Below are 24,521 nucleotides of genomic sequence, written 5' to 3' on the forward strand. Positions count from 1 at the left end.
CGGGGGTCCCACAGGGGTTGTTTAGTCCATTTCTCTTCCTCGTTTATATATTACATTACTTTATAGAATATTATTGTGTTGTTTACTAAAAATACTTTAAATATTTTTTTTTAAATATAAAAATATGACTTTTAATAGTATAAGGTACAATATAATAAATACGTTCTTACTACTACCTGAAGCAAGATAAGAAGTAAAAAAAAAAAACATTTTTAAATTTTGAAGAAAGTTACAACTTAAGATGAAATATAACCTACATGTAATATTATTGTACACATATAACATAATAAGATATTGCTATGAAAGTCACATATTGATTTATTAACGCGTACACTGAATACTGCAGTATATATTTATTAATCTGTATATTTAAGTCATCTTGTTAGCAGCGTATCTTACTGATTCTATTGCACTCGTATATTTTAACGTATACTCCATCCCAATCGAATAAAATAAACAAAGCTTAGTTTAACGTATGTTATGCGATTAGCTATTGTGCACTATTAACAGTTCTTGACTAATATACTTTTATTTATTATACAACACTATTCCATTTAACTACATTTATTTCCTTTGATTTTAATCCCAAAGTTCCGATAACAGTTCCATCGACGTTCAATACGTATTTTTTTCTTAAATCTATAATGAAAGTCTTAGATTCTCTACTCTACTCTTTTTCTCTACTCAAGCGCTCGACCAATGATATCACGTCATTTCAAAATAAAATGTTGCTTATGTGGCTTTTTTTTATGATGGCACAGGTGGCAAACGAGCAGGAGGCTCACCTGATGGAAAGTGACCCATTGACATCTGCATCACCAGGGGGCTTGCAGGTTCGTTGCCGGCCTTTAAGAAAGGAGTACGCTCTTTTCTTGAAGGTTCCCATTTTGTATCGGTTCGGAAAAACCGTCGGCGAAAGCTGGTTCCACGAAGTGATTGTGCGAGGTAGAAAATGTCTAAGAAATCGCGCTGTTGTGGATTTTCGGACATCAAGGTGGTGCGGGTGTAACTTAGAATTTTGACGAGATGTCCGAAGGTGAAATTCAGCAGCCGGGATTAATCCAAACATTCGAACCGGCTTTTGACATCTTGTAATTGGAATAGACTATAGATGGGCCCGTCTTCGTAAAAAAATAAATTTATATTCGTGGTTTAAAACTAAAAATGTATCGTTGACCGATGTAGTTACGAAGCTTAAAACCTTATAATCTGTTTTGGCACTGTGTTTCGAGATTTGTTTAGTAGATAAAACTAGAACGACTGGATGAACTGAGAACGATAAGATCGCTTCTAGACTTAAAAAATGTAAACGAAAATATTTAAATAAATATTACTAAATTTATGACGCTGGTTCTTTTCGTCTCTGAAACATTATTTTCGAGAGCCAAATGGCCCAGAGGTGCATCCTTACCGATGATTGCGGGTTCAAACCCAGGTAAGCACCACTGCATATTAATGTGCTTAATTTGTATTTATAATTCATCTCGAGTTTGGCGGTGAAAGAAAACATCGTGAGGAAACCTGTATGTGTCTAATTTCAACGAAATTTACCCACATGTGAGTAAATCAATCCGTATTGGAGCAGCGTCGTGGAACTAACGTTCTCCTTAAAGGGAGAGGAGGCCTCAACCCAGCAGTGGGAAATTTACAGACTGTTGTTGTTGTTGATATTATTTCCAGACGAGTGTTAGATTTTTGTACTGATAGATTTAAAAGAAAAAAAATAAATGTACGGATTGTTTTAAACTAGCTACTAAAGCAACGAAATGAAAAAATATATAACAAAATTCACAGTGAAGTATTTGTAGATCACAAAAAAAGTTGCATTTATTTTCTGTATAATTATATCACTGTCAGCAGTTTATGCTCAAAAATGGGAATTTCTAGTTTAGCTCATTTTTTATGTAACATAAATTAGCTTTACCGAAATAAAGTTTGTCTAAATTATTTTCAAACATGGATTTACGTTCATCATGGGTTACTAGTCGTAGCCCGCGATAGTAGCCACATATTATTTTGAATTACAAAATAAACAGGTTTACTTCATAATGATCAAATATATTGATGTTTATAATTAGACACTTCTCTACTTCTGAGGTAACATCGGGATGCCTCAGTAGTTACAACACATGAATCTTAACCAAAGCTTTCAAATTGAAATCATATTCATCTCGTGTCCGACTTTATACTAATACATCTGATGAATCAAATGAATTCTAAATTATTCATTAAATAGAGAAGCATTACACTTTTTGGAAATAATACATCATACTAAAAACTACCCCTACAAAATGGAAAATATTCCTTAATCTTAGAAGATCCTATCCAAGGGTATACGTCAGAACATAGTGAAATAGTTCCAAGCATTCATAAGGTAAGCTTGCTGTAAGGCTCTCAAATTTGTTTTAAAAAACCATGTCAAAATAACCTCTTGCAGTTCCAGAGATTAGTACTCACCGTCTTATAGAAACATCACTTTAATGATATATAAATAAAAAAGAAAAGCCGACTTCAACCAAAACACTATTTTAATACAAATAAATATGCACTAAAAATTAGGTAATAAAAATTATTGCGTGTTCAGCATATTTTTAGAATCCCCCTAAGTAAAATGAAATGAAAAATATTAGACTACTTAAAAGTCCATTTACGATTATATAACGTAGTTATAGTTATTGCTATATTTGGAGTCGGTGTCAGCCAAGAAAACCCTACAGTATATCTATTAAAAAACAATACGAGAATACTTTAAAAAATATGTTTTCTACAAATTTATATCAAATTATAATATTATATCAAAATCGGTCGATGCAGTAAAAAGTTATGAGGTAACAAACTTAAAAAAAAAAGAAAAAATACAGACGAATTGATAACCTCTTCTTTTTTGAAGTCGGTTGAAAACAAAAACAGATATTGCCAATTTGTTTGTGAACGTTAGCACTTTTTTATTTTGATACGTAAAGAAGATTACTACTTTGTAATCGGTCGGATGTGTTCACGTAAAATAAAGCCTGTTATTCAAGTTTGTCCGTGTTATTTTTTCATTTTCATCCAGACGTTGCGTAAAACGGAGTCGTTTGAAATAAAGTCGACGGCAAATTACAAAAGTTCTGCCATAATTTCGTTTTTAAATAAGCACTTGGTTATATACTACACGTTACAGTATTACGTTTAATTACTTTATTTTTTTACTGGGTTTTTTTATATAAACCTAAAGTCATCTATCCTTGAGGATCAGATTTGTAGTTTATTCCTCTAAGTTTTAATGCAGATTCAATGGCAGAAGAAATTTGAGTGACAGATATTTTGGTTATCCAGAAATTACTGCACAGATTAAGTAACTAATATTGTATATTGATCACAATCTTCCTTACAATGAAAGAATTTAAATATGCAATACATATGACGTCATTCATGACGTCAATCTTTTTATGAATTTGTTTTTAATTTAAATTGTATTATACAGTGCAGACGGTGCAACTGTTTACATACATATATAAAATGTTTTATTAAAAACAGAGAAAACCTTTTTGTTATAAATAAATAATTCAATGTGATATATTTGAAAAGTCGGCCAGCACGTATGACAAAAACGTCATTTCTATAAATAATAATATCCAATTTGAATAATAAACATTACTTGTTTGAATAGAACTGTTTTCAATTCTATAAAATATCGAATAACAGAAACAATGAATTTACGCTAAGCGAATAAAAATTATGTTAACCGCCTGTTAATTTCCCACTGCTGGGCTAAAGCCTCCCCATTAAGGAGAGGGTTTAGAACATATTCCACCCCACTTTTCCAATCCGGGTTGGTGGAATGCACATGTGGCAGAATTTCAATAAAATTAGACAAATGCAGGTTTCCTCACGATGTTTTTCTTCAAGAGATGAATTATAAACACAAATTAAGCATATATCTATATAGTGGTACTTGCCTGTGTTTGAACTCGCAATCATCGGTTAAGATGCACGCGTTCTATACACTGGACCATCTCGACTCTTTAAAAATATGTTTAAAAATATAATTTAAATTGAAACGTAAAGACAGATGTTAGATTAAAGGGTCGCAATTCTATTGGTTCAATCCACTAGAAAATGCCATTACAATGCAATTGGAAATGGCCTTAAGTTAGATTTTAGTTCTGAGGTACAATAAAAATGTACTATACAATTGATATTACTTTTAACACTTAAAGTTTACATAAATGTTGTGAAATTGAATAAATAATTTGTTTAATTATAATTCAAGAACTTTGAATTACAATTAAACAAATTATTTAAAATTTTCAAATATTTAAATTTTTCAAATATTAAATTCTGTTTGATTATTTGAAGATCACTATTATTTGCTCGATCTTCATTCAAGTTTCATTCATAACACAAGTGCTTTAGCTACTTACATTGAGATCAGAGTAATGTGTGTGTGTCATATTTATTCTTAACAATTTCACGTTTATTAAAAGTGTAACTATGACTAAATTAATATTAAAGTAATTTATGATTTCTCAAAGTATATAAAAATAAAGTGAAAAAACCTGTAATAGTTTTATAGCTGCAGCGTAGGAGCTATACAGATCACTCCTCCGGAGACTCCTAAGGGGTATAACAAGCTACATAAAATTGAGTGCAAATTGTGTTCTCAGATGTGTTAAAAAATGGGATCATGTAGATGAATAACATAACTGGTTAGGTGTTTACAGTATTTATATATATAAATATACATATTCATGTATTTTTTTATTTTATTTAACGACCATTGTTTTAGGGATATAGTTGTATTAAATTAAGGATTTAACTACATAAAAGGCTACCCTTACGCCTTCGGAAAATTGCTCCAATATTATTTCTGATATATCTCTACCACGCTCATCTTTGGTCCACTGCTATGATGTATGTGTATGTGTATATGAGTGTGTGTGTATATATGTCTGTTTTATTAAAATACTTTAAATATTGTAATGTTTAAATTGTGTATTGATTTCCAAATATTTATTTTGTATCAAAATAATTTTGAGAAATTTTTGAAGTGGAGTTTAATTCGATTGATCGTTTGCCACTCGTGAGAATGTGAATATTTTAAGGAATTAAATTTATTTTCAAACAATTCCGCTGCCCGCTTTGCTTGGCATAAAATAAAACAAAGGTATCAACGTAATCGAAAAAAAAAATAATTACGTCGTATATTGACAAACGAAGAAATAAAAACATTAAATATAGTATGGCTTGTTACTGCAACGATTATAATATTGTTACATAAATGCAACGTAGAATTCTCATAACGAAAGTTATCGGAAGCGATAACTTCGGGACTATTCTGAAAGTTTCCGTCACGCTCGGTAAAGTAAGAATGCTTAGGTAACCTTTAAGGATCGGACACACTGCACGAGTAAGTGAAGCGGGAGCAAGCGTGAAACTGAATTAACTGTAAAGCTAAGGCTACATACACCTGTTTAGTAAACTAAATCCAAATCGTTTGTAAAAAAATATATTGGTAAAAAAGCATATTATTCGACACAAGATTTAATAAATGGTAGCCCCATTACCATACCATACCTGTTGACTTCCAAGCAGGATATATTAATTTAAATAAGTGTATTAACTAACATGACTTCGTATTTTTTAAATGTTGAAAAAGAGTAACTGCTGAGTTTCTTGCCGGTTCTTCCCGGTAGAAACTTTCCCGGTAATACTTTCCGAACCGGTGGTAGCTTCACTTCATTGTAAAAGGACGATTCAAAAGTGCTTGTAAAAGCCTTCTTGAATAAAGTTTATTTTGATTTTGATTTTAATTTTTTTTAATAGAAAACATTTTACGTTTTAAATATGTAATATCCAAGCATCTATAACTTTCTTCTTTCATACATAATTATGAATTACTTTAAATTTATTAATATATTTATTATTTGAAACTATATTTTTTATTGGCAGGTTTTCACGTATTTATCTCTGCCTCTTTATTTAATATATTTATCATTTAGTTCTGCGATACTGGTAATTTATAATCCATTATGTAAATAACATGAAAAGCCTGTAAATTTCTCACTGTTTAGGCCTTAGTCTCCTCTTTTCAGGAGAAGGTTGAGCATATTCACATGCAGGCTTCCTCACGATGTCTATCTTCACACTCAAGCATAAGATGAATTATTTTAGCTCATGAAATTCAGTGGTGCTTGTTCTAAGTTTAACCAGCAATCATCAGCTGAGATGGTGGCTCTTATGTAAATAAGTTAACAATAATTATTATAATATCGTATGGTGGCTAGTGTGTACTACCCTTTTTATTTTATACGAAGATGAAGGCAATTGTAATTACACTTTACGTAATGCTGATGCGATGGCAAGAGGCTAGGAATTCTGCTAGATTTAATTAATATTACCTTAAGTTGGTGAAAATTATTGTATTACTACAACTTTTTACAACGGAGTAAGTAGTTGATTTATTTATTTATTGAGACATTGCGCTTTTACAGGCAATCATAACGAAGTACAAGCTATGGTGGTCCAGTGGTTAGAAGGCGTGCATCTAGGTCATAATTCTGAGTTCAAACCGAGTGAATCTGAGAGTGATTGAGTTTATCTCTATAAAGTAAAACATTGTGAGGGGACCTGATTTTCATTTTAAATAACATTCTGCCATATGTATATTCGTCAGCATGCAGTGGATCTACTTAGTGGAATAAAGTCCATACCATCTTCACCAACAGCTGTGGAACATATAAAGGCTATTACTATAAAGAAGTACAAATCACTTCTAATATGGTTATAATTCTATAATCTACCAAATTACTCATTTCATATATTTCATAGGTTTTTTATCGTATAATGATCTATCACGATTTTTTTTTATGATATAGGTGGCAAACGAGCAAGAGCCTCACCTAATGGAAAGTGACTACCACTGCCCATGGACATCTGCAACACCAGGGGTCTTGCAGGTGCGTTGCCGGCCTTTAAGGAAGGAGTACGCTCTTTTCTTGAAGGTTCCCATGTCGTATCTGTTCGGAAAAGCCGCCATCGAAAGCTGGTTCCACAAAGTGGTTGTGCGAGGCGGAAAATGTCTAAGAAATCGAAAATATAGTATATTGACACTTAACTGTTAGAACTCTACAGACTAAACCAGTATATCATATAAAGCCTATACATGTGCTCGTTAAATTATCGAGCATTAAGACCAAATATAATCTAAATACAAATTAAAAGCTGTCTCCAGCCGTACATAAGTCTAGACTTAGACATCTTGTAAGCACAAGCGTCACTCATTCAATATGTATAGTACGACAACTTAGGTGCAGCATCGGCAAAATTCGTAAACCCGATCACATCCGAATTAAGGACGCTACTCCAAATTATGAATATTTCTTTCTTATGTGAATATGATATTTATACAAACATAATAACTTGAAATATCATATGACCCAATATATTCGCCAATTTGACACGTCAGTGACGCGAGAATCTATAGCGACAAATGGCGCGATAGGGAGCTGTTTCTATTGGTTGTATCAGTCGGCAGTAATCGGTTTTATTGCATTTGCCGATGCTACATCTAAGTTGTGTCGTACTATACCTACGCCGATAATTTAACGTCACTTTAACTACGGGAATAAACAGATTAATAATGTTCTTTAAATTGTACTTCGTTTGTTTATTTGAGCCAAAATGCCTAGAACACGTGCATTGAAATAAAACTAGTTATAATGGATTTGAATCGCGTATATTAATTATTTTTTGACATCCCGACGTTTCGAGCACTTTACAGCGTAAAGTGCTCAAAACGTCGATTCAAATCCGTTATAACTAGTTTTATTTCAATGTGTAATAATCGCAAAAATTTAAGACAACATTAGAACACGCAAGCACAACTGAATATTCATGTGCTTAATTTGTCTTTGTAGTTCATCTTGTGTTCGGTGTTGAAGGAATACATCGCGGGGAAACCTGCATGTGTCTAATTTCATAGAAATTCTGCCACATGTATATTCCAGCAACCCGCATTGAAAATGTTCCAAATCTTCTGCTCAAGGGGAGAGGAGGTCTTAGCCCAGCAGTGGAAAATTAATAACCTGTTGTTATTGTTCATAGCCCAATTGCTTGTTTTTTTTAATGTTTTCTTACAATAAGAGATAATCACCTCTAGTCCAATTCCTATAGAACGGTTATATAACCACCAATACACAAGATATGTGTAAAATTCACATCGCTAGGCGGTGTGTTTTTACAATAGATCCAATGAAGCTGAACACGTATAAAAGTAGGTTAATTGTTCATTACAAGCAGTAAATTATATACTCTTTAATTTAGTTGTATAATTTTCATCGAAGAACATTAAAGTTTAGTTTGAAATAGTCGATTCAAAGAATTCTTTATGGAGAGCGTCTCCATTGAAAAACGATAGCGCAAAAATGCCTTTGATAAATCTTATTAAAACTTGATTACTATTTTTTAACGGTATTTGTTAGACGTAGAGAGTATTTGGAGTAGACGACCTCCATGGTCAAGTAGTATGTATACCGGTTTTCATGGGTACACAAGTCGGAGGTCTCGGGTTCGATTCCCGGCCGAGTCGATGTAGAAAATAGTCGCAAGTTGTCTTGGGTCTGAGTTTTTTTGGTACCGTCGCTGTCATTACTTCTGATTTTCCATACCACGAGTGCTTTAGCAACTTACTTTGGGATCAGAGTAATGTATGTGATGTTGTCCAATATTTATTTATTGTATGGTACATATTGTGTATGTCGTATATATAAACACTCACATCCACACGGACACAAGAAGTACACGGTTGACTAACGTCGGATGAAATGCGATATAGACTATAATATTCCTTAAGATTTACATAAAAAATATATATGTAGATACACACATAATATCAGCATATAACTGAAGTAGGTTTTTAAAATCTCACGAGTGAGGTACGACGTTTTATGATTTCTTACTGAATATCACTTCGGATTATTGAACTCATACTTTATGTAGAGATTTTATAATCTGACTACTTACTAAATCAGCTTTATTTTAGACTAGCTGCACCTGCGGATACATCCAACTGTTTATATATGTTTCATGAATAGCACTTTGTAAAGTAAACTGTAAGGCTATTTATGAGTAATAATATTTTTAAACCTGAAATGCACTTGGCATATAAGCCGTCACCAATTTTTAACCGACTTCGAAAAGAAGGAGGTTATCAATTCGTCAGAATCTTTTTTTTATTTTTTATGTATGTTCGAGAGTCGAGATGGCCCAGTGGTTAGAACGCGTGCATCTTAACCGATGATTGCGGGTTCAAACCCAGGCAAGTACCTCTGATTCATGTGCTTAATTTGTCTTTATAATTCATCTCGTGCTCAGCGGTGAAGGAAAACATCGTGAGGAAACCTGCATGTGACAAATGTCATAGAAATTCTGCCACATGTGAAGTGTTTAGAAATCTTATAGAATTCAGTTACTTTCACATTTATAATATAATTACAAACAAATTATTACTATGTATTAAGTATAAATGTATACATGCATATGTATACAAGTTTATGTATGTAGTTAAAAAATAAATTCTGTTTCAAGTGTCGATTTAATTTTTCCTTTATATTTATTCTTAAATAAGTAGCAATGTTTTAATTGTAACTTTAAACTTTGTATGTTTATTAAAGCGTCACGCTCTCTGAAGCACAATGGCTTATAATGTTAACTGGTCCGAAACAACTTTATACATGTATATTTTTGGCAACAAAAGTTTTTGCCTTGGTCGTGACATGAACAAGCTTAAACATGCATAAATAATTGTTATATTTTTTTCGGTTATTTTAAATTGCGTTTTGATTTCTTTTTCATTACAATAGCCTGTCAATTTTCCACTGCTGGGCTAAGGTCTCCTCTTTTAGAACTTTGGAACACATTCCACCACGATGTTCCAATGCGGCTTGGTGTAATACACATGTGGTGGAATTTTTATGAAATTAGAGACATGCAGGTTTCCTGACGATGTTTTTCTTCACCGCCGAGCACGAGAATTATAAAGACAAATCAGGCACATGAATATTCAGTGGTGCTTGCCTGGGTTTGAACCCGCAATCATCATAGTTTTACAAACATACCTATATATTTCTGTTTAAAAACAATAACATTTTCACGTGTTATTATTGTTATTATGATTCCTGAAACATTTGCCCTGATCGATATCCATAACCAAATATCAAATGAATAAAATTTAAATTTTTTATCATACAACCCACAACAGTTCTAGCGTGCTAGTGATACACATAAAAACATTAACAACACTTTAAGTTGAATCTAATTAGCAAGAGAATCCGTCAGCCATCGTATATTTTTAATTGCAAACAAAAACGAAAGCAAAAAGTGATACACAAATTGAAAACAAGCGTGGAGATTAAGCACACAACTTTACCCAAGCCTGTTTCCAATTACATAATATCCTTACTAATATTATAAAGGCGAAAATTTTTATGTATGTATGTTCGTTACTCTTTCACGTAAAAACTACTAAATAGATTTTGCTGAAACTTTACTATTACATAGCTTATACATCAGAGAAACATATCGACTTTAATTTATAAAGATATTGTCGAGTAAATTATATAGTATCGATCGGTGTTCAACGAAACCGAGCATACTATAAAAGGTATTTTCCTCTTCTTTTTTATGATACTTATAAGCGGGCAAGCAAATGCTCCTCCTAGTTGGAAGTGGTCATCATCAACCAATCCTTACATTGCCAATGCGTCACCAACCTTGGTAACTAAGATCATATGTCTCTTGTTCCTGTAGATACGGTGACTCACTTACTTTTCAAACCGGAACACAACAACTGAGTATTAATATTTGGTTTTGAAATATCTTCTGATTGGTTGGCTCCTACCCAAAATGACTTGCATAAAGCCCTACCATCATGTTTAGAAACTATTCAAGACTATGGTTTCATTTTCCAATATTGATGAAACAATTCGAAATTCAATGTAGTTCAAGTAATAGCTCCTTTTGATATATGTAGTGTTAATTAAAAGTTGAATGTAAAAAGGTTAATTAGAGTTCAAAAAGTTCAATTATTCATTTTTAAAAACGAATCGTCACGATTTGAACTTTATTTATTTATTGATTAGTCATCAATCTATGTTTTTTTAATAAATGTTCAACTTTTGAAATTCATTTTTTTAAAGGTTTTAATAATAAAACTTATTTTAGCAATTGTCGAGATTTCTAAGAAAAGAGTAAACTTCTGAAGACCGCCTAGATTTCTTTATTTTTTTATAATTATTTCATAGATAAGACAGAAAAAAATTCACCTTAAAGAAGGTGATCATGACTATGGTACCGTTTTACTCATTCCTTGATTTCACCAATGAGAAGTAATTTAAGTAACACACATGTACCTCTATTTCAAACCGGAATACAAAAGTTCTAAGTATTTCTACTTGGCGGTAGAATGGGCGGATATGATGAGTGGATGATACCTACAAGGTATGAGAGTATTGAATGTAAATAGTGATACTAAGAAGCTGTAACGTAATTACTATTGATTGTTCCTTTTTCGATTCCTTCATAAGTCATTAGTATGTGTGTAAATCAAATCATATCAAATCAAAATACTCTTTATTGTACACCAGTAAATAAATCACATAGACACGGTTAGGAAATATGTACAAGAGGCGGCCTTATCGCTAACACAGCGATCTCTTCCAGGCAACCTTAACGTAGAGGAAAACAGATAGAGAAAGAGATAGTGGTGTACAAAGCAGATATAAACATAATAGATACATACAGTGTAATATTAATATATTTAAAAAAAAAAATAATAATGTACAGTACCTGATATCTACAATACAAACATATATGTATTTATCTAAATAGAAAATATATTTTATAAGAGTTAATTTGTATGAATAAGCATTTTATGAGTATGCATAATCTTATTCAATCTTAAAAAAAGGAACAAGAAAGATAATAAAAATTAGATAACATTGTTTCATGTATTCTGATTTCTGATCCATTATATATAAGACATTATCGTTTGAAAAAAGATAATATTTTCTTGATTATAAATTTTTTTTTTAATTTTTTCATGTATTAATATTACAATAAATTAAATTAAATTTAAACAGTTTGCATGCTTTTACTAAATTGGACATCAATTTCACTTTTATCATTATTAACTATTTTGTTTTAATTACAGAATTAAAAAAATTCACACATCGAAGCGACTAAATTGTGTGCCAATGTGTGTGATAATCTCAAACTATTTATTATGCTACTTCTTTTTTCCTTATTCTTACGTAGCACGTACGTAGCATATCAACGCTCCATACATTTGTGCTACGAAATATTAGGACTAATATTGTATTACGAATGATACAAAAATGTTTAACCGGCGCATCATTTGTTTATCATTTAAGAGCAATATTACGAGTCATATAGTAAAAAATAATGACCTCGAAATCGATTTTTTTATTCAGCGATTATAAATATGTAATGTATTCCTTAATACATTTTTTATCCCAGCGTACCATTAACAGTTCCGATTTAATTAATCCAATTCGGTTCTGCAACCAGATAGTGCTAAAAAATAGTAACGTAAAATTTTAGTTCAAACGGAGTTTAAATTGAATTTCCTCATGGCTTTGGCTCATCAAAGATTTTGATATATGGTCGCTCTCGAATTAATTGAAATTTTTCAACGCCACAAACGATCGTTGTTTTTAAAAGTTTTAAAGCTTGACGAAAACTTCATATGAGAAATTATTTTTTTTATTAAGGGTTCTGAACATCGTCATATCAGTTCGAAGACCCCAGCTACACAAAGGTCTCAATCAATTTTCATCAGGCTTTACGCCACCCACATTCAACGGCTTACTGTGACCTTGACAAATCTACGACTATTCACACGTTAATCTTATTCAAAGATTGTATGAGACAAAATCATTAAATTTTGAAGTGCTTAATTTGCATTTACAATACATTAATAAATATGTACGTTTCGAGCACTTTACAGCGTTCGTGGTCACGGGTTGTCTCAGTCTACCCGATATGATAAAAATAATTAATATACGCGACATAAATCCGTTAAAACTAGTTTTATTTCAATGTATAATAATGGCGTAAAATTAAGACAACATTACTTTTTTCTTTTTCTTTTTAACGCAGGGAAAATCTTCATAGATACCCGACTCCTGAGGGGGATTTTGGGTTATGTGAGATTGTACTCACTTAAAACCCTGCGATGGTCGTCATCATCGCTTTCGAAGCACATCCGCTGCTCCTCCCGAATAAATATGTACCTACAAACGTACACAGAGAAATCCTGATCATAATAGGCTAACCTGACCTTAACCCTTATCATATCATATCATTACCATATATAGGAAAGAACAACAGACGAGCGTAATGAGCGTAATGATAAATAGTCACCACAGCTCATAAACAATGGCGGTGTGAGAAATAAAAAAAGTAAAAAAAAAAAAAGTAACAGCCTGTAAATTTCCCACTGCTGAGATAAGGCCTCCTCTTCCATTAAGGAGAACAGCGTGGTGGAATATGTTCCAATCACTCTCCTTAATGGAAGAGGAGGCCTTATCTCAGCAGTGGGAAATTTACAGGCTACAGTAGTACTGTTTACTACTTCCCACTGCTGAGATAAGGCCTCCTCTTCCATTAAGGAGAGTGATTGGAATATATTCCACCACGCTGTTCCAATGCGGGTTGGTGGAATGCACATGTGACAGAATTTCGATGAAATTAGACACATGCAGGTTTCCTCACGATGTTTTCCTTCACCGCCGAGCACGAGATGAATTATAAACACAATTAAGCACATATATATAGGTAATAAACGGTGTAAGAAATATTAACCTAAAACTATTCCTTACATTGCCAATGCGCTACCAATCTTGGGAACTAACCTGTTATATCCCTTGTGCCCGTTGTTACACCCTTACCCTTCAAACTGAACTGTTATTTGGCTGTAGAATAACTCAGAAGTGGGTACCTACTTGGGCTTGGTCGAATTCCTACCAAATAAGATAATTCAAGATTCAAGTTATGACAATAAAAAAATGACGCAACCACTTTATAAATTACCACAAAAGGATTGAAGCAATTTTAAAAAGCTGGAAATATATAGATGGATCTCGTAAACGAGTTTCGATTACGGTTCCTATCTCACACACGTCGCTCGGAAGATAGATGACACAGCTTCCGCTTATCTCGCTCGTTTTGACGGGCCTTAAATACAGTAAGTGGATTTTTAATTTCCATTCCTCTTAAGGATCGAATCGATGAATCTTCAGTGAAATTCACTCAAATCTGGACGAGCACTGAACTTTGCTCAACAGATACAATCGAGTCAAATCTAACGTCTTCAGAAAACGTTTATTCGCTAGGAAACGTTTCTTGAAACATAGTTGTATGTTACTAACTTCATAATTAAAGAGCAATTATTCAAGTGATAGTGATTTTTGTAGGGAAAGTCATATTAAGGACTAGCTGTGCCCGCGACCTTGTACGCATTTGAATATAACAATATATATGTATATAAAACATTGTTGTAGCCTAAGTTACTCCCTATTATATCAGTTATCTGCCAGTGAAAGTCCCGTCAAAATCGGTCCAGCCGTACCAGACATTAGGCAGAACAAACAGACAGAGAGACAGACCGACAAAAATTGTAAAAAGATTGCATTGAGTAAAAAGAGCTATTTTAATATTACAAACAGACACTTCAATTTTATTATATGTATAGATTATGTGACTTACATTGTTCTTCAGCTATGCTTGTTTGTCCCGCATGGATGAAACAAAAGAGTTTGCAACCTGCTAGGAGTATCTCTGCTCTCTCTCTCTAACTTAACTCGTAACGTAGCTTTGTACTCCGCTTGGCTGACAATATGGCGGTAAGTCAATTCACACTTAGGACAAATTTTTAAATTTACATACATCTACTAATTTATGACTTCAACTTATAATTCAATATTTTTGTTATCCTCATGCAAATAAATCCGTCAATCTATACTAATATTATAAATGAAAAAGTAACTATCTGTTTTTTTTGTCTTTTACTCGTTAACGGCTAAGCCGAGTTTGATGAAATTTGTTATAAAGCAAGATGAACCCTCAAGGATCAACGCCTTATCCCTTAAACCGCAAAATTTCTACCAAAATGAAAAGAAATGATAAACTTATTGTATTCAATAATAAAACCCCTTTTTTGTATTGAACTTGATAATTTAGTATTTTATGGGAGTTCAAAACTTTCCTTATAAAGGGTGCTTAATTAAATTGCAGGAATATTTGAATTTTTATTAAATCGTTCAAGTTTTATTCAATCAAAATTGACAGGAAGGAGTTACTTCATTATTCAAATTGACTTATTGAAATCTTCAAAATTAAAGGACTTAGTCGATTTACATGTTTCGGTATGAATTTAGAGATTGTTAATGAAGGAAATATATATTTGACGACCTCCGTGGTCGAGTGGTGTGTACACCGGTTATCATGGGTACGCCACTCCGATGTCCCGGGTTCGATTCCCGGCCGAGAAAATGTAGATTATCATTAGTTTTCTATATTTTCTTGGTTCTGATCTGAGAATGGAAGAGGACGACCAAGGAAACGATGGATGGACTGTGTAAAAGAGGATATGGTTAGAAAGAATGTTACTTGTGAGATGACGTCTGACAGAGAAGTATGGAAGGAGAAGACATGCTGCGCCGACCGCAAACAATATTGGGATAAGGGCCGGAAGATGAAGTTGTCTTGGTTCTGAGTGTTTGTGGTACCGTCGTTACTTCTGATTTTCCATAACACAAGTGCTTTAGCTACTTACATTTGGATCAGAGTAATGTTTGTGATGTTGTCTCATATTTATTATTTATATACAGCGATAGTATTCGTTTTATCTTATACATATAATTCATTTTTGCAGAAATACAATTTAAAAAAAAACAGTATTTTTTTACGATAGGTGGGTTGAAAATATTCCATAGACCTTTTTGTCAAGTTCTAACCATTTTTTAGAAAACCAATGCGCCGCAAACCTAGGGAGCTGAATTGTTCTATCTCTTGTATCTTTTATAATCAATCAATCAATCAAAATAAACTTTATTCAAGTAGGCTTTTACAAGCACTTTTGAATCGTCATTTTACAATTAAGTGAAGCTACCACCTATACCAATAGTTTACCTACCCCTCCAACTAGTATACAGTACGACAGTGCTTGGATATTGGATATTGGATATTGGATTGGTACCATCTCAGATCTGCCAATACAATCAAGGGCTACCACAGAGTAAAAATATTCAAGAATAATAAAATCCGAATGTTGATGTCCGAAAATCCTCGCACAACCTCTTTGTGGAACCAGCTTACGCCGGCGGTTTTTCCGAACCGATACGACATGGGAACCTTCAAGAAAAGAGCGTACTCTTTTCTCATAGGCCGGCAATGCACCTGCAAGCCCCCTGGTGTTGGTGGTAGTCACTTTCCATCAGGTGAGCCTCCTGCTCGTTTGCAACCTATGTCATAAAAAAAAGAATATTCCTGTGCTTAATTTGTACTTATAATTCATCTCGTGAAACCTTCATGTGTCTAATTTAGGTGGAATATAAACTTTCTCCTTATAAGGGAGAGCAGGCCTTAGCCCAGCAGTGGGATATTTACAGGCTGTTGTTGTTGTTTTTGTAATTACAAAGTTATTACATGTTTATTTGATAGCAAATAATAGCACAAGGTAACACAAGATCGTCTTAAAAACGGTATAGTTCAAGTGATTGGTAAAAATGAATCTCGAATACGATTTAAAGGCGACACCGACATTGATCGATAGCAGTACAACTCCAGGGAAATTAACACAATGAGGCCCGGACAAAAATATATCTTACAATTCAGCTTGATCGATACACAACCGAAATGAAGTGCGGTCGGTGCCCAATTGATGGTCGTTAATGATATTCGGCGTGAATCTGACTATGAAATTGAGAAAATTATATGATGAATCTTTTTGTTACGAGTTTTGTTATAGTGGTTTTGTGAAAGTCAATTGATATTATACTAATAATAATAAATTAGTCAACATCACATACATTACTCTTTGTAATTGGAAAATCAGAAGTAACGACGGTACCACAAACACCAAGACCGAAGACAACAGAGAAAAATAATGATAATCTACATTGACTTGGCCGGGAATCGAACTCGGGACCTCGGAGTGGCGTAGCTATGAAAACCGGTGTACACACCACTCGACAATGTTTTTATTACATAAGTGAGATTCTGTTAAAAAAATACTTTTCATCTCTTCGTATGTATAAGTCCGCCATTTTGATACTTATATCTTATTAATTTTACAGTCAATGTCATAATTAACATTCTTACATTTTACACCCGTGTTTTACGGTAAGATTCGGGTTTCTTGTTACAGCGAAGAATTTGATGATATCAAATACTATAGACATTTTATTTACAAATAATGAATCAGTGAAAGTAAGGTTTGTTAGTCGACCTACGAAGGTATCCTGTTGACTTCCAAGCAGGATACATTAATTTAAATAATAGTATTTAATTAACATGACCTTGTATTTTTTAAATGTTAAAAAAGAGTAACTACTAAATTTCTTGCCGGTTCTTCTCGGTAGAATCTACTTTCCGAACCGGTGGTAGCTTCACTTAATTGTAAAATGACGATTCAAAAGTGCTTATAAAAGCCTACTTGAATAAAGTTTATTTTGATTTTGATTTTATCATTCTTTAATAATATTATTACCTCAATTATTGGAACTGTTGCTTTTTCGTGTATAATGTGACTTCGTTCTATCTCACACTCTGGGGAGGTAATCTGTGTTCCCACAGTTGACAACACATTGACGGTGTAAAAGAAGACTTATAATATTTTATGTTTGAAACTAATTTCATAGAAATTCTGCCACATGTGTATTTCACCAACCCGCATTGGAACAGCATGGAGAGAAGGCTTTAGCCCTGCACTGGGAAATTGACAGGCTGTTGTTGTTGTTTGCTGTTGTTGTTGTTGATACAAAGGCTCTTCTACTTTCGAAGTACACAAAAATAAAACGGTTTTATAAACGATATCGTACACATGATTATAAACAATACGAGATCCATCGTCTTTACAAAAAAATTTGAGCATTCTTCGATTAAAATTAACATCAGTGAAATCGGAAAAATAAGTAAAATAAAATAAATTTGGAACTCTCGGCATCTGCAACAAAATTGTATTAATACTTACTACAAAGCTTTGCTTTTATGGAAAAATAACTTCTGTTTGAAATGAAGCTTAAAGTTTGTATGTGAATTTTTTTATTATTATTTTGCTAGTATAGCCAGGATTCGCGAAAACAGATTAAGTCGCTGGCAATAAGCTAGTGAGCTCGTAAAATATACAACCGATAGCAAAATTATTCAACCAAAAACGTCCAAATCCTTCCACATACAAATTCGTACGAATACATTTAAGATATAATATAAATTCTACATAAGGTTATTTTGGGTTTGGTCTTATTAGTCTGAGAGATTTGACGCTACTAAAATAAAGTAGCAGCCTGTAAATTTCCTCCTGCTGGCCCAAGGCCTGCTCTCCCATTAATGAGAGGGTTTGAAACATATTCCACCACGCTGTTCCAATGGAGGTTGGTGGAATGCAGCTCTGACGCTAGTAGTACTTATTTATTTTTGTAGAATACTTAAAGAACATTTTGATTTATGTTCTAATTAGTATATAATATGTAATCAGGTAATTAACCTAACTCTCATTTCACGAACGAAGTTGAAACGATCATCTCATTCTATGATTCTCTTAGTAAGAATAAATAGGAACAATTTCAATGCATATTTAAGTATTCACAATGAATTCTTCGAATTACTAGCATGGCTTTGTGTGAGCCCGTCTGGGTACCACACTCATCAGATATTCTACCGCCAATAACACAGTACTCAGTATTAATGTGTTCTGGTTTGAAGGGTATGTGCCAGCTTAACTACAGACACAAAGGACATATCTTCGTGCCCAAAATTGGTGGCGGATTGGCGACGAAAGGAATGCTTAGTTACTTTTTTAAATTTATAAAACATATATGGGGAGGCGAGGGGGAGAAAAGTCAAGGGTCATCTATCGTTAGTTTAACCGATTAAAATGTTAACTATTTTCTTCTTCATTTCATCAAATTCGGTTCAGTATTTTAGCCGTGGAAGCGTAACAGGGAGTTACTCTTGCATTTTTAACATAAGTACAGATTATTTGTGATAACTTCAGGTTCAAAGATAAAGCGTTATAGTCACAATAAAAATATATCTAGGATCCCTTTGAAGTCATTGATTCCTCGTGTCTGTTTGAAATATCAGAGGATCATCTATCTTAATTTAATACCGACAAAGGGCGAAATCTTGGGTCACGTCCCTCTGGTAAAGGGCTTGTATTGAAACGATAGGCTTAGTTCTTATATCCATTTATATTGTATGAATATAGCAATTTATTGCTGAAAATATGAATACGTTCCTTAAAATAAGATGATTATGCGATACAGAAATATACAAATTTTATATTGAATATTTTTACATTACTAGTTTCTTAGTACTTGGTGAGAATATGTGTTGATTACTCATCTTATCAGTGTCAGACAATCCATTGCCTGAGAGCATATCTTAGGATCTTTTTAGGGTGAAAGAGTCAATGTAACTACAGGCATAAGAGACTTAACATCTGATGAACAGTGATGTATTGGTGAAGGAATGGTTAATATTTCTTAAAGCCCCATAGTCTATGAGCGGATGTGACCATATATCATAAGGTAACCTAGTGGACTATATACGTCATAAAAAAATTGTCATAGTAATTATAAGTTTCCGTGACTCCGTATGCGTGTTTTCAGTGCTACCGACCCTATCTATCTTTTTGCTTCTGAAGTAAAGAGAGAAATTCTGTATTTGTCTATTTGTTCATTGCTAATTGTAAATCTGGTAAAGTATGGCAAAGTGAAATTTTTGGGAGGGTACTATACATATATTCATGTTACCTACCGATTTCAGGATAGAAAGAGATTATCAAGTAAATCGTGTGTTTTTTGCGTTCTAGAGGGAATTTCTTTTACAGTAGAGTGACCTAGCACCTAATCGGAACGGAAAACTCGTTGAATAATAAAGAGGATATGGCAAAAAGCACGAGTAAAAGATAATTAACGAAGACGATCGAGTTGAGTCGATAACGATGATTCATCATGCAATATGGAAGATATATTGGAAGAATTAAAAAGAAACCGTTATATATAAGAGATTTTATTTACGCATTCGAATCTACAGAAATCATCAAGAAACTGAAGTTGATTTGTAGGAATTATTCTAATCTCTTCAAGCGAACCGTAAAAAATGACATTTCAATCCAGAAAACCGTTATAACAAATAGTGCTTCAAGCGCACTCGGCGCTCAGAGAACGCTACACTTACCGTCATTTGGCAACAAAACGAGTATTGTCTAAAAGATTAATGACGAATCTCGCCAACCGACCTATGACGGATAATCCACTGGAAGCTAGTGACCAAATAATAAAAAGTTACTTAAATACAAAACGATTTCTTCTTTGATATAAAATTTGTCATTGATCTTGTAACATTATTTAAATGTATAGTCCACTAAAACTGTATTTAATTCCATAGAAACGATTATTTATCGGTTAACAGTTCTCAAAAGCAACCTGTTTTTCATCCATTTTCACATTCTTCTCGAACCATTATTTTACAATAAATCACAATGAGCAAGATACATTCCGACGTCATTTGCGTGAGGAAGAATATTAGGATTAGAGGTGATATATGATTACATATGAAATTCCTGTTTTAATCGAGACCATAGGAGTGTTATTTCTGGAGGAAGTACCATTATTGATTAATGGATATAAAAATCTAAATAAACATCATTCGAGTACCCTCTTGCAAGCACTACTGATTCGTACCATACCTACTCATTTTTTAAAAGCCGGCAACGGACCTGCATGTCCCTTGGTGTTGCAGATGTCCACGGGCGGTAATTCCACTTTCCAGCAGGTGAGCCTACTGCTCGCTTCCTAGCTATGAACAAAAAACGATTTCATTCAATATAAATCATAACCGGTGAAATCAGAATCTTAAGAGACTTACCGACTAATTATCTAGATATTTTTTTGACCTTTTTATCGAATAATCTTCAGATGGTACTGATTATAACACTATTTTTAATAATAAATTGTTATTTAACATGTGTACGTAAAATAACTGAAACTAACGTGATAGTACGCGGTAATTAAGTCGATGCTAACGTTTGCATCGAGCGGCATAATGACGAACTAACTTCAAACTGTCTTTGAAGCCCTCTTAATACTATTAATTATACCATAAATATGGGTATACTGTATTTCTTAAAATACGCTAAAAAAGTTATTTACTCATACATGACATCATACTAACGCCTATAAATATCCCACTGCTGGGCTAAGGCCTCCTCTCCCTTTGAGGAGAAGGTTTGGAACATATTCCACCACACTGTTCCAATGCGGGTTGGTGGAATACACTTATGGCAGAATTTCTATGATATTTGACACATGTAGGTTTTCTCACGATGTTTTCATTCACCGCCGAGAACAAGATGAAGTAAAGATATAAATTAAGCATATGAATATTACGTAGTGCTTGCCCGGCTTTGAATCCACAATCATCGGTTAGATGCACACGTTCTAACCCCTGGGCCATCTCGCCTCAAATTACATCATAAAATTGAACAAATAAATACTGTTACATAAAAATATTCCATATAATCTTAAATATTGTTTAATATTTAGATGCAAATAATTAAATGTACTATAAAATAAATAAAAAGTATATAACGATATTATCCCTATTCACCCCTCTATTTAAGCTGTAAAACTTGTGTTAGGCGACACAACAATAGCCCAAGGGATCAGAATCGCTCCTGCGACTATATACATCGCTGGAAGGCGCTTAAACCGCTTTTACGTAAAACATATGTTTTATATACAATTAGAATAAAGGCTTGAATAAAAATTTAGTAGATTACATGTGTAAAATGCTCTTTGAGAGGCAAATTTCCAAATACTTGGATGCTAAAGCACCATATCGTTAAGTAGTTTTGTATACAATGCTGTTAGCAAAAATGCTAAATACGTCAGTAATTAAGCATTATTAAATAATTTCATTATAGAATAGCTTCTTAATTTTCCCATCAACGTTCCTCGCTGAAAAGAGATTATTTTAATAAATATCAAGAAAAAAATTCTCAACATCTTGTAAGGACATGACTATGTGAAAAACTTCAGAGCTTTTTTAAAAGTCCGTACAAGTTCTACGAACTTTTTCTCATCGTATCGTCGTGTATAAAATGAAAGTCTTGGCACTTTTGTTCACGCATAAAGATTTAATATCAATTTCAGTTTGGAATTTTTAAATTAAAAATGAATTTTATATAAAAATTAATTATGAGTGATATTCGATTTTCTACTTGGTCTATGATCTCACACAATTCTCCATATTTAAATACACTTTCTAATTCATTTTGTATTGAATTTTTAATCTCATAGGTCCGTTTTATGATTCTGTGATTTTAGTACAACCGCTTGCTCTAACCATGATGTGAAGCATCAAATGGTATGATCAATTTTTTCGCCTCATTTCAATAGCTATTTTCATTATTATACTCTTTTTCATTAATGGAAGCACCAAGGATAGAGCAGAGATGGCCTAATGGTTAGAACGCGTGCATCTTAACCGATGATTGCGGGTTCAAATCCAGGCAAGCACCGCTGATTCATGTGCTTAATTTGTCTTTATAATTCATCTCGTGCTCAGCGGTGAAGGAAAACATCGTGAGGAAACCTGCATGTGACAAATTTCATAGAAATTCTGCCACATGTGTATTCCACCAACCCGCATTGGAACAGCGTGGTGGAATATGTTCCAAACCTTCTCCTTAAAAAGGGAGAGGAGGCCTTTAGCCCAGCAGTGGGAATTTACAGGCTGTTGTATAAAAAATAAGCACCAAGGAGTACTTTGAGATCGATTTTTTTTTTCGCCCCAATATGATAACTATGTTTATTATTATATACTCTTGTTCAATTATGGATTTGAGACAGTTTGCATATCGTTGTTAAGGTAATTGGATGGAAATCTATTTTGAAAATATATAAAATAATTTAAAAATCACGTATAAAATCTGAAAATACTTAAAAAATATATACACTTTAAAAATGCCAGGCTCTTTATTGCGAATAACCGACTAGATTATTATTGACAAAACCGCAAACACAAAAAGCATATCTTATAATACAATTTATTTGTACAACAAATAATCAGCATTTGCTTTGGTTATTATACTATTATATACATATATTTATTATATATATTTTACAATGGAATTCTTGCACCTTATCGTATGGAAAAGAGCGTCATATCATTGTGTAAATATAATTTCAGCGCAATAATTAAATACGTCGTATAAAATATTCAGTCAAAGTTGTATATCGTAAAATTTATTCGTATACATATGTTGGTGTGATTTTATTTACATTTAAGATAGAATTCGTTCTGTTTTTAAAACAAAAAAAAATAGTATTCAAATTCGAAAGGCCTTTACGAAATAAAATAAAAGAGAATATTTAAGTTTGAAGAAATAAGACTGTTAAGAAATGAAGTTCAAGTTGAATTTAAAATGAACCAAATTGTACAGTACTAGACAATTGAAACTATGTTTTATGCAACGAACCGCTTTCGAGCTTCCGATGCTAAGTCGCTAATGTTGGCGTTATAAAAACTTATCCGTTTTACTTATCTTTAGGTGAAATATTTAAACAAAAAAGGTCATTATAGTTTAGTAGATTATACATTTAATTTTAACCAATATTTTATACATAATAGCACAAAGGATCGGAATTGCGATACAACTTGGAAATGCTGCTAGCATTCATGCCACCGTTCGACGCGGTGAAGATTTATACAGTAACTATTTTCAATTCATATTTGTATATGTTTAAGTGTTTACTTTTATTAATTCTTTTTTTTAATAAAAGTTATATATGAGAACAAAAAATAATTCTACTACATATTGGTGATTCCATTGCCCATAGACATAACGCTGAAATAAATTATGACTATGCCTTTCCTGTCCGCGTCATTGTGTCGTCATTTGTCACGAAGTCTAGACGTGTCTAACCTCTCAATATATCCTTCAAGTTAATGTACTCTACAAATTTATATTTTCATTAATATCCTCATTACATTTTTTTCATCCTCCTACCATCGACGATATGTGTGAATGGTGTAAATCTTAGACACAAGAAGAACAAACTCTGGCGACATGTCAATAAACACTGACTAGTGTACCCTACAAAATGTTCTTCGGCACTTGTTCGGGTACATTTCACGTAGCTGTTAAGGGCATGTTCCGTCATTCGTTCTTTAGTATATTCGAGGCTTAAAAATACCAAACATGCTCCTTTATCTAGAGCATGTTTATC

Source organism: Vanessa cardui, chromosome 13 (assembly GCF_905220365.1).
Source record: "Vanessa cardui chromosome 13, ilVanCard2.1, whole genome shotgun sequence".
Lineage (NCBI taxonomy): Eukaryota > Metazoa > Arthropoda > Insecta > Lepidoptera > Nymphalidae > Vanessa > Vanessa cardui.